This window comes from Antechinus flavipes, chromosome 1 (genome assembly GCF_016432865.1).
Source record: "Antechinus flavipes isolate AdamAnt ecotype Samford, QLD, Australia chromosome 1, AdamAnt_v2, whole genome shotgun sequence".
Lineage (NCBI taxonomy): Eukaryota > Metazoa > Chordata > Mammalia > Dasyuromorphia > Dasyuridae > Antechinus > Antechinus flavipes.
In genome coordinates this window covers 563,044,648-563,059,669 of record NC_067398.1, presented here as the reverse complement: position 1 = coordinate 563,059,669, position 15,022 = coordinate 563,044,648, and the positions used below count along the sequence as shown (strand labels likewise).

General features: G+C 35.9%; 1 protein-coding gene across 4 annotated transcripts in view; it reads right to left on the bottom strand.

The window, feature by feature from the left end:
• Positions 1 to 11,549, bottom strand: part of LOC127544220 (zinc finger protein 26-like) — a 48,737-nt gene extending 37,188 nt beyond the window's left edge. The window contains exons 1-2 of one of the 4 annotated variants that reach the window (XM_051970754.1): positions 11,178 to 11,549; positions 5,765 to 5,947 (exon numbers count right to left, since the gene is read on the bottom strand). The gene's annotated coding sequence lies outside the window, so the exon portion shown is untranslated. Of the gene's footprint in view, positions 1 to 5,760; positions 6,229 to 11,177 lie in introns of those variants that run through there. The other 3 variants (XM_051970751.1, XM_051970753.1, XM_051970752.1) reach the window with 3 other exon arrangements.
• Positions 11,550 to 15,022: the final 3,473 nt, after the last annotated feature.

The following is a 15,022-nucleotide window of genomic DNA, read 5'->3' as shown; positions in this document are numbered from 1 at the left end:
CTTACAAATATATAAGAACTAGAGCATTCCTCCCAAAATTTGTGACTCAAGGAAGAAACCCAAGCTATCAATAACTGTCTGAGGGAGGGAAAAAAAGGCCAATTAAAACAACCTTGAGGTTCTATATCATAACCATCATCAAATGAGAAATGACAATCACTGGAGAAGCTGTTAGAGGGCAGATACTCTTGGTAGGTGTGAAGAATAATTCTGGACCAAAAAATTCTGGAAAGTGAACTGAATTATAATCTGAAAGTCATGAAGCTGTTTCATACCCTTGATACGAGGATACCACTTATCCAAAAAGAATGAAGACAGAGAAGGATCTATATGTACCAAAATACATATAGCAGTGCCTTTAATTATAGCAATGAATAGAAAACTAAAGGGGTGCCTCCCCTTAATTGGTGAATGGCTGAAAAAAAATTATTGTATATAAATAGAATAGCACTGTGCTTTAAGAAAAGATAAATTTGGAGAAATCTAGAAGGACTTGCATGAACCAACAGAGTGAAGTGGAAAAAGGGAGTAAGATGATGAAAATATTTACAACACTAAAAAAAACAAACAATGCTGAAAGATTTAAAAGAACTCACATTAGTGAAACAGCCAGTCACAATTTCAAATGGCTAATGTTGAAGCATACTTACCAATTCCTGACAGTGATAAACTCTAAATTGGGAATAGGGGCACCTAGATTACACAGTGGATAGAGTACTGGTCTTAAAGGCAGGAGGACATCAGTTTAAATTCAGCCTCTGATACTTAACTAGCTGTGTGACTCTGGGAAGTCACTTAACTCCAAGTGCCACACATGTCCCCCAAAAAAGTTAGATATAGCATGAGACATATATTTTTGAGCACAATCAACCAGTGCAAATTTATTTTGCTTGAATATGTTACCAGAATAAGGAGAATAAAAGGTGATGAGGAGTTGAGGATAATGATAGGGATAGTAGAAAAAAAGAAAAGTCAAAAGTTTTTCAAATACACAAAAGAAAAATCAAAAAACATAAATAAGAGGGGTAGTGTTAGCTGTACACAATAGATTCACTGTCATATGCAAGACATTTTCTATTCTAAGAATAAGAAAATACTTATGTCATATGTCTCTATCTGTATGTGTCTAATCACACACACATATCACAATAAAAAATTTGCTCCCCAAATTAATCCTACAAATTCTAAAAAATTTCATCTACAAGTCCAGCAAAGTTTATATGAGGACCAATCTAATTAAGTATGAAAACCTTAACACTCTAAGGTTAAAAATTACACTCTATCCCCACCCTCCCTGCCCCATACAGCAACATGACCATAAGATATAGAGGAGTTGTGTGATGTGTCAGCGGAGAGGATACTCAAGCCAACAAAGATAATAAGTAAAAGATTTTAAAAAACATTTTACAGTCAGTTACTTCAATAAAGAGATATAAATATAGTTTGTAATGAGAATTACATACCTGTATTTACATTGTTATTGTTTTCAAAACTGAAATATGCCCATAAAATTTTGGGGGGGACCTATCATGTATTATTAATTCTTCTGCCAAGAAAAACAATCTCTAAAAATATCAAGGGAATTATTTTTAAAAGGCAGGAATGAAGGAAGAATAGCACTTATAGGCCTCAAATAATATTATACAGCAACAATCATTAAAAAAAATTGATAACCAAACTATATAAACTGATATATAACTAAGTCATTTCCCAACAGATAAGTGCCAAGAGAATATGAACAAATATTTCATAAAACTGTAAATAATTTTAATCATATGATAAGATTACTCTATAGCCTTAGTAATTAAATCCTAAGTAGTATGTAAATCAAAGAATAAACCATAAAATAATTATGTAAAATAAAATTATGATGATAAAACAACAAATTTCTGAAACATCCTTAAAACATCCTAAAAATTATTTCCTTATAAACATATTGACATAATAGAGTTAAATTAATAAACTAAACATAAAAATGTCAAATTTTTAATTTAAATTAAAAAAAAAATTTTAAACCTAGAGACCTAGCAAATAAACAAAATTGAAAAAATGGGTTGTGTGGGGGCGATTTTAAAAATTGGAGAAGAAAAAGATCATTGGAAAACCAAAAGACTATAAAACTGATAAATTAAAAGCTGGTTCTTGAAGACTAACAAAATTCGTAAACCTCGAATGGACTTGATTAAAATAAGGAAGGCAGCAAAGCAAAATCAACAAAATAAAATGGAACATAACAAAACCAGAATAAATTTAAAAGAATGATCAGAAACTAAGAGCCAGGCAGAGTGGTACACACATCTTGAGCTTTGTAGTTCAAAGTTGTAGTAGGACTAAGTGGATCCAGAGTCATTGGGTTCTGTACCAATATAGTGAGTTCCTCTGGAGTAGGAGCCCCAAGGCTGCTATGAGGGGTGAAATAGTCCATGGCAGAAATATGCAGAACAAAGCTCCTAAATGTAGCAGTAGTGGGCCTATAAATAAATAGCCTGATTACTTTTAGTGGAGAGTGAGAAAGTAGAACCTAATCTAAGGAAAAGGAAACTACTATGATTTGTCAATAAAATTGTAAACACGGAAAAAAGAAGATTAAATTCAAAAATATACAATAGTTTTATACCTGGTAAAATTCTTAAAATAATCTTTTTTTTCTCTTAGAAAAGGAATTATCAAGGAAAACATTCTGGTCTTGATGGATTTACAGGACAATTCTAACAATTTTTTTTTTTCAGAGAGAGAAAGTTTATTTATTTTTATTAAAGTTTTTATTTACAAAACATATGTATGAGTAATTTTTCAACAGTAACCCTTGAAACACTTTCTGTTTCAAATTTTCCCCTCTTCCCCCCCATCTTCTCCTCCAGATGGCAGATAGTCCAATACATTAAATATATTAAAACATATGTTAAATCCAAGGTATTTTTACATATTTATACAGTTATCTTGCTGCACAAGAAAAATCAGATCAAGAAGGAAAAAAAACTGCAAAAGAAAAAATGCAAGCAAACAACACAGAGAGTGAGAATGCTATGTTGTGGTCCACATTCAGTTCCCATTGTCCTCTCTCTGGGTATAGATGGCTCTCTTCATCAATAAGCAAGTAGGACTGCTAACAAACTTTTAAAGAACAATTAATACTTTTACAAATTATTCTCCAAAATTGAGAAAACATTGGACCAAATGCCTTTCATGAGACAAGTCCAATTTCATGAATAAAGCAGGAAACTGCAAATCAAAATATAAACTATTACACAATATCATTAATGACATGATAAGTGAATATAGATTTAAAAAATGTTAATATAATCCTGTTAGATAGGGCAATATAGCTAAGAAATCATTAATGATAATCAAGTTGTAATTATATAAGAAGGCATGAAATTAACTATTAGTAAAACAATAAAATTAATCACATTAAAAATAAAGTTATCCAAAACTATAAAATTAACTCAACCTATGCTGAAAGAGCCTTTAAGAAAGTACAAGACTCACTTAAAAAAAAAAAAAAAGAAAAAAAAAACACTATAAAGTATAGGCAAAAAAGGATCTTTTTTTACTATGATTAAAAAAACCTTAAACCCCAAACCAATCATCATGTGCAATGGGAATATACTAACTTTCCCAGTTTATAAGAACAAAGCAAGAGAAAAAATTAAAAGCATAAATTCAGGCAAAGGGACAAAATTATTCCTATCTGTTGACCGCATGATAGTTTAATTAAAAACTGGAGTTCTTAACCTTCTTGTTGTCATAAATTCCATCTCTGTCAAGCTAGTGAAGTCTATGGATCCTCTTCACAGAATAATTTTTAAATGCATAAACTTTTCTTAAATTTTAGTAAAAAAGATATCAAAGCAAAACAATTATATTCAAATATAGTAATCAAAAACAAAAAAAAGGTTAAAAACTTCTAACTTAGAAAATCTTAGGGAAAATAAGCAAGAGAAATTAATTAGAATAAGAGCTTTAGCAAAGTTGAAAGTACAAAATAAACTCACAAAAAATGAAGTAATATTTCTATATAATAAATTCCAAAAGGCAGCAACAGAAAGAAAAATCTCATAAAAAAAAAAAAAAAAACTCTACAAAATATATGAAATATTTGGGTGTAAAACTACTAATGCAAACTCAATACCTGATTTTATTTGACTGATGGTAATAGTCAATAGTTAATTCAATTCCGAAATACTCCTTAAATAAAGCATTTAAATAGAAGAATATTCAGTGTAGCTAAAGGAATATTCAGCACTCATTTGTGATCTGTGATAATATAATAAAAATAGCAAGACAACTAAAGGTAACTGACAGATTTAATTCCATGCCAAATTACCAAAGGGATATTTTTTACAGAGCTAAAAAAAAAAAAAAAAAAGAAGAAGAAGAAGAAACAAAATTCATTGGGAGAAAGATATAAAATTTAAGAGAAAACAATGAAAAAAGCAGGAAGAGGAAATAGTACTTTTGTAATTTTTACTAGACTATAATAAAGCAGCAATTACTAAAATCACTTCACAATGGATTTTTTTAAAAAGAAAAGATCAATGGAATATACTATACAAAGGAAGAATCAATAATAATGGAACTTAATAACTCTGTTTAATAAAGCCCAAAATATCAATTTTCTAGACAGTACTCCCTATCGAATAAAAACTTTTGGAGAAAAAAAATTTAAAAGTACTCTGAAATTAGAAATTAGGCTTAGACCAATATTTTAAAACATTTTACAATAATTAAACACACACATACACACACAAAACTATATAACCTGAATATTAAAGATCATAGAAGAGATGTAGATAATTTGCAACTCGAGCTAAAAGAGAGCAGGTAGCACAATGAAAGTACTGAATCTGAAGTATGGAAGAGTCCAAATTCATCATGAGACACTTATTAGCTAAGTAATGATACTGGGCAAATTCCTTAACTTCTCTTTAACGCTTAACTTTTTATATTAACATCTATAAAAGAGGGATGATTATATAATAGCATTGTCTCCCTAGGTCGTTAAAGGATCCAAGGAGATATTTGTAAGGGCTTTGCATATTTTAAAAGTACTTTATAAATGCTAGATGGATTAGAAGATATATTCTTTTTTTAATTAATTAAATTAATTAATTTAAAACATGTTTTCAAAATAAATGCATGGATAACCTTCAATATTCACCCTTGCAAAACCTTGTGTTCCAGTTTTTTTCCCTTCCTTTCCTCTAGGCAGCAAGTAATCCAATATATGTTAAACATGTGTAATTTAGAAGATATATTCTAAATCAAACAAGGAATATAGGCAAGTAGAAAAGATAAATAATTTTGATTACATACATGAAACTGTCAAGCTTCTGCACCAAGAAAATATCAGAGGAGCTAGGAAAAAATTGGGACATTAGTGCACTGTCAGTTTCTAAATAAGCACAAGCAATTTTGAAGGACAATTTGGAATTATGCAAACAAAATGACAAAAATGTTCCAATCCATTCCCATTCACTTCAAAGTCATTGATAAGAAAAAAGCCCCCCACATACAACAAATTATTTGCAATAGCACTTTTTATAGTAGCAGAGAATGATTTAACAAAGCGCCTATCAGTCAATTAAGAAACGTCAAGGCAAACGTAGTACATGAATGAATGTAATAGAATAAATGGAAAGGAATATTATTATGCTAGAAGAAATGATAAATATGATAATATAAAGAAATATGGAAAATGAATGTTGCACAATTACAAAGACTAATATGGCCCAAAAAAAGAGAAATAAGAAGACATACCCACCCCAATTCTTTTCCAGAGATGTGGAGTAATACATATATATCCAGATTTTTTTTTTTTGATGTATTCATTAAATTTTATTGACTTTTTTCTTCTCTTTTCCTTAAAAAAAAATTTTTTTTTTTTTTTTTAGTTACATGGGACGGTTTTTTGAGAAAGGGGAGGTAAACATATTTGAGAGAAATTCTGGTGATAGAAAAACACAATATAACATTAAAAACATTTTAAAACAAAGAAAAAAGACCAAAAAGGGAAGAAGTCATCTGGGAAATTTTTTTCTTAAATAACTTTAATAAAAGCTTGATAACTTAGATATATAGACAACTAACAAATATATAAAACCCCAAATTATTCTCTAATAGGTAAGTGCTCAAAGGTTATGAAATAGTCTTCATATGAAGATTTGCAAATTTCAATGATATGAAAGACTGTTCAAAATCACTAATAAGAGAATTGAAAATCCAAACAACCTTGGCTTTTTACCTTACCCACAACAAAGTGATAAAAGGTGAACAAAATGAGACCAGTCAACATTAGTGGCATGTGAAAGAAGCACTCCAATATATTTTTGGTAGGGCTGTGAATTAGTGAAACTCTTCTAAAAAGCAATTTAGAACTATGCAAATAAAGAAACAAATGTCCACAACCTAGAGGTACCAAGGCTAGGCATGTGTTCCCCAAAATGTGACAAAAGACTCTAAATACAATTCAAAATGAATGTTTAAAAATTTATAAAGAACAAGCCTGACCACAAAAAAAGAAATATGAAAGACATCTTTTCCTCCTTCTTTGAAGAGGTATGGAACTTTGCCTATAATAATAATATGGTGCAGCTCCTAGAGAGGATATAGCAATATCTTTAAGGCCACCTGGTCATATAGAGTAAAGTGGGGTAATGATAACCTAGGGGAAAGAAATATATCATTTCCAACCCAAGGCCATGGGACTTTAGGATTATTGGTACATCTTCTCTAGATTCAGAGGGAATGAATGTACTGATCAGTTTTGCAAATTATTTTGTCTTTCTTTTTTCTCCCTTTAAATTTTTTTGTTATATGGAATGGTTTTTTGGGAAGTGGATATTTGGTGTGATACAGTACAAGGAAAACCTAGTGATATCAAGAAAATTTATTTAAAATTTTTATTTAAAAATTAAACATGGTCACTAAAATCTTACTGGTGTTAGTTTCATTTACAAACTTTTTCTTAAGAATAAAACATAGCAGGGCAACACAGGTAGTGCAGTGAACTGGCCCTGAAGTCAGGAGAACCTGGGTTCAAATATGATCTCAGACACTTAACACTTCACATTGCTTAGCTGTGTGATCCTGGGTAAGTTACTAAACTCCAAATGCCTCAGCAAAAAAAAGAAAAGAAAAGAAAAGAAAAGAATAAAACATAGTCCCTAATTACCACAAATACAAAATAATTAGAATCTAGCAAAGTAGCAGAGTGATTGAAAAGACCTGTAATCCCTACTATGTAAGAGGAGCAAGGCTGGTGGATGATTTAAATTCAGGAGTTTTGATCAGCAATATTGTTGAAGTTAATCAAAGATCCACACTAAGTCCTGAATCAATATAAGCAGCTGCGGGAAGGCTGGGTAGATTTAGTTACAAGACAACCTAAGGAAGGGAAAAACCAGCCTGATGGGGTGAATGGACTCCAGCAAAAGACTATGTCCCTGGCAACAACTCAGAAACTGAGTGGGCTCTCGTGGAAAACTATCTCTTTCTGCTGCAGGAACAAACTGACCCTCTAGAATTATGTAGTACAAACAGAACTGTCCTGCACTAATGCCTACCTTATACAATCTGGAGGTTAAGCTATAAACATCAACTCCCAAGGCTATTTTATATAAATAGAATGACCATGACCACCAAGGTGTTCTATGATATTAAAACTACATTTGATAGTAGCTTCTCACAGATGAATTTGTTTTCCTTTAATGAAAATACTTGAGAAAGAAAGTTGAACTTTTAAGAGCAAGAAGAGATGATATTTTCATAATTACTGATGATTGAAGGCAAGTGCCTCACAAAGGAGGGGAAAAAGCAGATTCGGAAAGAAAACAGCCAGTGGTTAGGAACAGGGTATCTAAGAATGGAATTTAGATTTGTAGACAAAAGCTTATAACACGGGAATGACAGGCTTTTGGTCAAAGATAGACTGTCTAAAAAAGAGCTGGTGAAACTATCTGGCTGGAATCTTAGAAATCAAATCAAAGGGTCTTTAATAAACTGAAAAGAAAGATAAAGGAAAATTACCCATATATCTCAACCAAGCAAAATAACATGGAGAGCAACTACAAAATAACAATGAAGTAGAAAATAAAAAAACTGACACGATTTCACAGGAAATAAATTCCAAGAGAGCATTGGCCAACAAACTCATTTGCCTCAAATGTATAGGAGTTACTAAAGTGAGGATGAAAATATGACATGGTAAGTTAACAACTGATGTTCAGTAGGGTGTATTTCATGAATATGATTCTGGAAGGCTATACCTTATCAAAAGCAAATGGATAGGAAAAAGGGTAGAGAAAGGCATAGAATAGCACTGGATAAAAAAGCATATTCTTATTGAGAAACCCAGGAGTTAGATTTGGCAAGCATAGTGAAAGTGTCTTAGATAATACTCAACATTAATCCAGAAGCAGAATTGACTGTCATTAGAGCATACTACATGTCACCAGGGCAGAAAAAGGAGTAGTAGTTTAGGAAACAGATCACAAGCCTGATATGCAAGCATCATGTAGTAATAATGAGGGAGGGAGAGAGAGTGTGAGAGAAAAGGAGAGGAAGAGAAAAGGAGAGGAGGAGAAGAGGAGAGTGGGAGAGTGGGAGGGTAGGAGAGGAGGAGAGGAGGAGAAGAGGAGAGTGGAGAGTGGGAGGGTAGGAGAGGAGGAGAGGAGAGTGGGAGAGGGGAGTGGCGAAGGAAGGGGAGTGGGGAGAGAAGGGGAAGGGGAGAGAGGAGGGGAAGAGGGAGGGGAAGAAAAAGGAGGGAGGGAAGGGAGAAGGGGGAGAGGAGAGAGAGAGAGAGAGAGAGAGAGAGGTCTGAGAGAAATTAGACATCTGCTACAGTTCTCTACTAGAGACAAAGTAGCTAAATAATTTGCCTTTGTGACAATTTCATCCTTCTGTTTTGAAAGCAGAGTGATATAGTGAATAATGTGAAAGATATAGGGAGCAGTAGATGAGAGCAGCAGTGCTGATCAGGAACCTGAATTCAAATATGGCCTCAAGCACTTACTAGCTGTGTGACTCTGGGCAAGTCACTTAACCCTGTTGGCCTGGGTTTTCCATCTGTAAAAATGACCTGAAGAAGAAAATGGCAAAGTTCTCCAGTATCTCTGCCAATAAAACCCCCCAAATGGAGCCACCAAGAGTCAGACAGTCAAGTCTGAACAAGAACAAGTTAAGCTTGTACTAAATCACTTAACCTTTTTGAGTCTCACTTTCCTAGTCTGTAAACTAAAGGGACTGGGTTCAGTAACAAATAAATTATCTAAGATCTCTAAAATCTTTTACTGTTATAAAACTATGACCCTATTGATTCATTTCTTTCCAAGAAGAACTAGTTGCTGAGTGTAAATGACTGGGATAGTTGAAAATATCAACTCTTTTGTAAAATGATTAAAGTCAGTCATACTAAAAACTGGACAATAGATTTGGGACAATAAAATCCTTTATGCATTATTAACCAAAAAGGCATTGAAGGTTCCTAAAATTCTGAGGGTATGAGGGGGGGGAAAATCCCAGAAAAGAGTAAAATCATGGACCACAATGCAAGTATAAGAAACTTATCAACACAATTTTTTTTTTTTTTTAAAGATCTGGATAGTAGAATTAAGAAACGTAATGGAAAAAATGCATATAAATGTATTGGTCCTGGAGAAAATGGTAGGAGCACTTAATACTCAAGATGAACTGAAATAATTTCTTTATTATTAAACACCTACTATGCCCCAAGACTTGTGCTAAGAGCTGGGAATACAAATAATAAAGTCCCTGTCTTCAAGGAGGTTACCATTTAATATCGAAAGACAACACAAAAATTAGCTGGAAAGAGTGAGAAGAGGGGGTATAGAAGAACACCACTTGTGCAATAGAGCAGAAACCAAGCAGAACTACAGATGGAAAGTGGAGTGACCTTAAAGTCCAAATCCTGAGTCTAAGGAAACATTTTGGAGGGAGTTTAGTGCTCAATCCTCCAGCACTACAATCAAGAGGGTCTCAAGATGAGGATGAAAAATCTTGTCCTTTACAAAGGGCAGGAATTGGTCTTCATTAATTCCACTCTCCATTTGCTACTATACTGGACTTCAGCAACACAGATCAAGATGCGCCTCCCAAAATACTACAGGTCACCTCTAATCTCATCACCACACAGATAATAGTCCCAACAACAGTCTCTTCTCTCTAGATCATTATCATTTTTTTGGCTAGATAACGGTGGGCTAAAAGTACTTATATTTCACAATGTGAATGGGAAAACCACTAGAGAAACTTTAAATTCTAAGGGGCAAAAAGGTGTTATTGTGAGCTAGATTCGAAATCAAAAAATAGGAACCCTAATTCTGCTGTGTGTTATCTTGGACAGGTTATTTACTCCCTTCTTTCTTCAACTGAATGAGGCTGAAAGAGTGCTGTTGTCCTACAGTATTCTTCAGCTGAAAATTCTATTAACTTCTGAGTACCATACTTATCTTTATATCCCTATCTTGTATGTAGCGGATAGCTAAATGAGAAAGTTTAAAAAAAAAAAAAAAGCTTCCTTATTTCTACCTGGAGTTTATCTAACAAAGTATAAGCATGAATAGTCTGGGGAGGGGGCGGGGGAAGAAAACCAAGATGAAAGACATAAAATTCCCAAGGAAATCATGTTTTATTCCTTTGAAATGAACTCATTCAGACCCTGGGCCAGGATAAGGAAGCCATGAATTCCTCAGAGGTAAGAAACTGAGGCCCAGGGAGTTGACCGGATATTCCTCTATTTAACTCGCATTTATTGCGCAACTGCCTGAGATTAGGCGCAGTGCTAAACCTACAGTGTTAAGACAAAAACAAAAAACACCAAACACAAACAACAAAAAACAAAAAAAAATGTCTTCGCCAGCCCTCATGAGGCAGGTGTTCACGCCTCTGCACCAGGTCTCCGGGCCAGGTAAGTGGCAAAATCCAGGACTCCGCTTCGCCTGAGCTATAATCTGCCCCCTAGGGCATAGCTTCGGAAGAGAAAAATCTGCGCCCCTTAAACAATCACATCAAATCAAACAACGGCGCGCGCTTCCCGGAGTGGCCAAAGAGTCGCCAGCGGAGGCCGCTCCACCCAGTCCAGCTGCAGGCGATCTGCGTCACTTGCTCCCGGCCCCGGGCTCCCCACCTGTAGGCGCCGGAGCTCAAGTCAAACTCACCTACAGATTGGCCGGGCCGGCGCGGCGGGCGGCATCCACTGGCTGTTAACGGTAACAGCCGTCGCAGGGTCCGCGCCGGGCGCGCAGCGAGGGCTCCCGCAAGGGCCGGCTGGGACGGCGGCCGTTGCGGGAAATCTCTCTGCCGGCCTCGGCTGGAGGGAGTCGACTCTGGCGATTCCGGGGGACCCAAGGCGGAGCAAGACAGGGGCCGCGCGGCTCCCCCTTTTGAGACTAGTCAGGTTACCGCTTCCCCGTCCGCTCTAGTCCACCTGTTCCTTCCTTCCGCGCGGCCTCTCCGGACCGCCCCCACGTGTGCTGTTAGGCCGGCGCCTCCAGGCTGCTGCGACAGCTGCAGACTCCCTCCCGACCTGGTGGCTCTCCTAGCTCCGCCCCGCCGCCAGGACAGCTAGGGACGCCCCGCCTCTCTCCCCGCCCCTTCTCTTGGCCACGCCTCATCTCCTTTCCTTCTATCCCTACTACAGGACTTCCGGGGCCTCGCGGGAGGGCCTTTGCGGGAGTTATTGGGAACCCTCCGCCCGGTTGCTTAACTCTCCATCTACGTGAAAGCCCGCCATGCGGCCCTTCAACCGGGCGGTGCGAAAGGGTCGGAGTAGGGCAAGAGCCTAGCGTAGAAGTGGAGAGTTAAAGAACAATTTTCAAGGATCTGAATCGAGTCGAACTGTTACATAACAAAACCTTTATTTTACGATTGAAAGAAATTGTACTTGCTCTAATCTGGCAATGTCTCCTCCAAGTGTATATCCCAACGACAGTAGCTTTTCTGGCTTTTCTCAAGTTTCAGCTAAACCTCTGTTCTTCTATTTTAATATCTTTCCCCTAAAATTATCTCCTTTTGATCCAGGCTATATATCTTATTTATGGATAGTTGTTTGCATGTTGCCCCTCTCATCAGACTTTTGAGTTCCTTGTGAGCTTAGACGCTTTTCACGATCTGTTAAATTCAAGACTCAAAGATGAAAAGTACTCGCGTATTCATTATCTTTCCCTCTACTCCTCTTCTCCCTATCCCCAATTTCCCTGTTACTGTAGAGGGCGATGCCATACCCCCAGTCCTTCATGCTCGCAACCTAGAAGTCATCAAGAGTTCCTTATCTCCTCCTGCCCCCTAAATCCAATCTATTTTCAAGGCTTGTAGATTTCACCTCTACAATTTCTCCCAAAAATCCTCATTTATCCTCTGATATTAGGAACACTAGTGCGGGCTTTCACCTCGCATTTGACTACAGCAATAGCCAATTGGTGAGTCTAACCTCAAGTCTGGATCCACTCCAACCCATCTTCCTTTTAACCACTGAAGTGATTTTCCAAGAGTACTAGTCTGATTGTGTCATACACAACCCCCACTAAACTCTTATGGTTTCCTATGTCTCCAATTATCATATGCAAAATCCCATTTAGTGCTCAAAGCCCATCATAATTTAGCCCTCCTCCAACCTCAGTCATTCATATTTCTCAACTAGTACTCTTTCATCCAGCATCTCTGCATTCATTGCATCTCTCCAGTCCTGACATTTTTTTCAGGCTGTCCTGCATGCCTGGAATGCTGTCCCTCCACTCCAACCCCTGACCTTTTTAGTTTTCTTTATGTTCCAACTTAAAAATCTCTTCTTTCACTGGAAGCTTTCCTCAATCCCTCTTTGCTTTCCAGCTGACAATTCCTGTTTTCCCTATAAATAGCTTGCTTTGTATACATTTTTTGTATGTTGTCTTCCTCATTAGATTGTATGCTCCTTGAAAACGTGCTGCTTTTGAATTTTATTTATTTATTTATTTATTTTGGTAGCCCCAATGCTTAGCTCAGTATCTAGTACCTAATAGGCACGAAATAAGTGCTCCTACTAGGTAGCACTACTATTGGTTATCTATGAAAATATACCAATTCTTTTTATGGTAAAAAAAAACAAACTGGAAACCAAGGGTATCTGTAAGAAACAAAATATCTTACCAGCTCCACTGATTCACTGATGAATGCAGGAAAGAAAATTTTACATTCTTGCAAGAATGGATAGCTAGGTTAGCAGGTACACCTTTGAAACTCCAAAGGCAGCATTTTATTTCCTACCCTGATGCACAAATCCCTCCCCTTATTCCTCACTAATTAGATGTTACAGAAGTTATTGGACATGACTCTCCACTCCTGCCCCCAAAGAGCTTACTTTCTAGAAGGAAGAAGGTAGTGGAGGAGGACTAAGGGCAAAGAACAAAAGACGGTTTTCAAATCTTAGGCCACCACCCCTGATTACAAAAGTCAGTCTCTGTCTCCAAGGAGCTTCCATTCTTTTGGGGGAAGATAACCTCCACCCTTGATTATTCTTTGACATCCTTGTGGGTTTCAATTTTCTAATTTGTTTCATTTCTCCAATTTAATTTTCCTAACTGTGTAAACCAAATAAATGCCCGTCCATTTCTCACAGTATCCATCAACTAGTAGAATGGCTTAAATTGTGGCATATGAATATAATGTAACATGATTGGAAGACATGTCTTTTGAATTGTGAAATAAGCAGAATCAGAACAATTTATAATATAACAACAATGTAAAGAAAAGTGACTTTGAAAGACAAGACTCTGAATAGTATAGTGATGAATCTGTACATTCAGAAGACTGACAATAATGATGGTGATGTACTTAGAACATAAGACATATAGGACCATTAATATTGGATTGTTTTGTTTGACTATGAACATATATATGTGAGAAAGTATATGTTATATATGTATACATATATATGAGTATAATAGATGAGGAAGGAGACGAGAAGAATATTTGTTGTTCACTCATAACTGAGTCTTTGGGACCCCATTTTAGATTTTCTTGGCAAACATACAGGAATGATTGGCTATTTCCTTCTTGACTTTTACAGATGAGGAAACAAGGTTCATAGCTAATAAATGTCTGAGATCTGAATTTAACTTAGCTCCTCTTAACTTCAGGCCCCATATTCTATCCACTGTGCCATCTAGCTGTCCTAGGAATAGCATAGTAAAAAAACAAAAGGAAAGGAAGTGAAAGGTTCAGTGAAACATCTGTTTTTTTTTAACTGCAGTACAGCAGGCCAGAAAGAAAAACAGACCACCATCCCCCACAACATGTACATTTTCTGCTTCCTTGATTTAGAATGTAAGCTCCTTGAGGGTAGTAGGGACTGTCTATTTGCAGATTAAGCACTTAATAAATGCTTATTGATATGTTCTTACATATATTTTTTTAAAAAGCAAGAAGTACTATTTCATGCACATTCCTGTTATACTATAAATATGAAAATATTCATTTGTAAATTTCAGAATAAAAAGAGCACATAAAAAAAGCTGATTTAGAGTAAATATAAAGTCATTCACATGGATTCAAACAATCTACTTCACCTGTACAAGAATCAGGGATGGAGGGGACTGAACGACACACATGCCTAGATGAAAAAAATGTGGGGCGTTTGAATATAATACAATATCAAACATGAGACAATAGTATGATATTGTAGCCAAGAATTCAGTGAAAGGTGCCAGGAGAGGAGGAAGGAGGAAGAGAAGTAAATCATTATCCAGGGATTTTCTGAAAGTGATTTGGGAGAGGTGGTCACTCTCTGGGGGAGAGAAGAAGAGTGGAGGAGAAATTTAGAGGAAGCTCTTCATTATCTAGTATAATATGGCGGGAGAGAAGAAGAATGGAGGGGAAATTTAGAGAAAGCTCCTCCTTATTATCTGGTATAACATGGCCAGACCATGGCAACTAAGTGGATCAGAGAAGGCAGAGATTAGAAATATAGACCAACTAGAAGATTATTTCAGCGTCTGAGCAAGAAGAGAAGTAGGATAGAGAGAAGGGA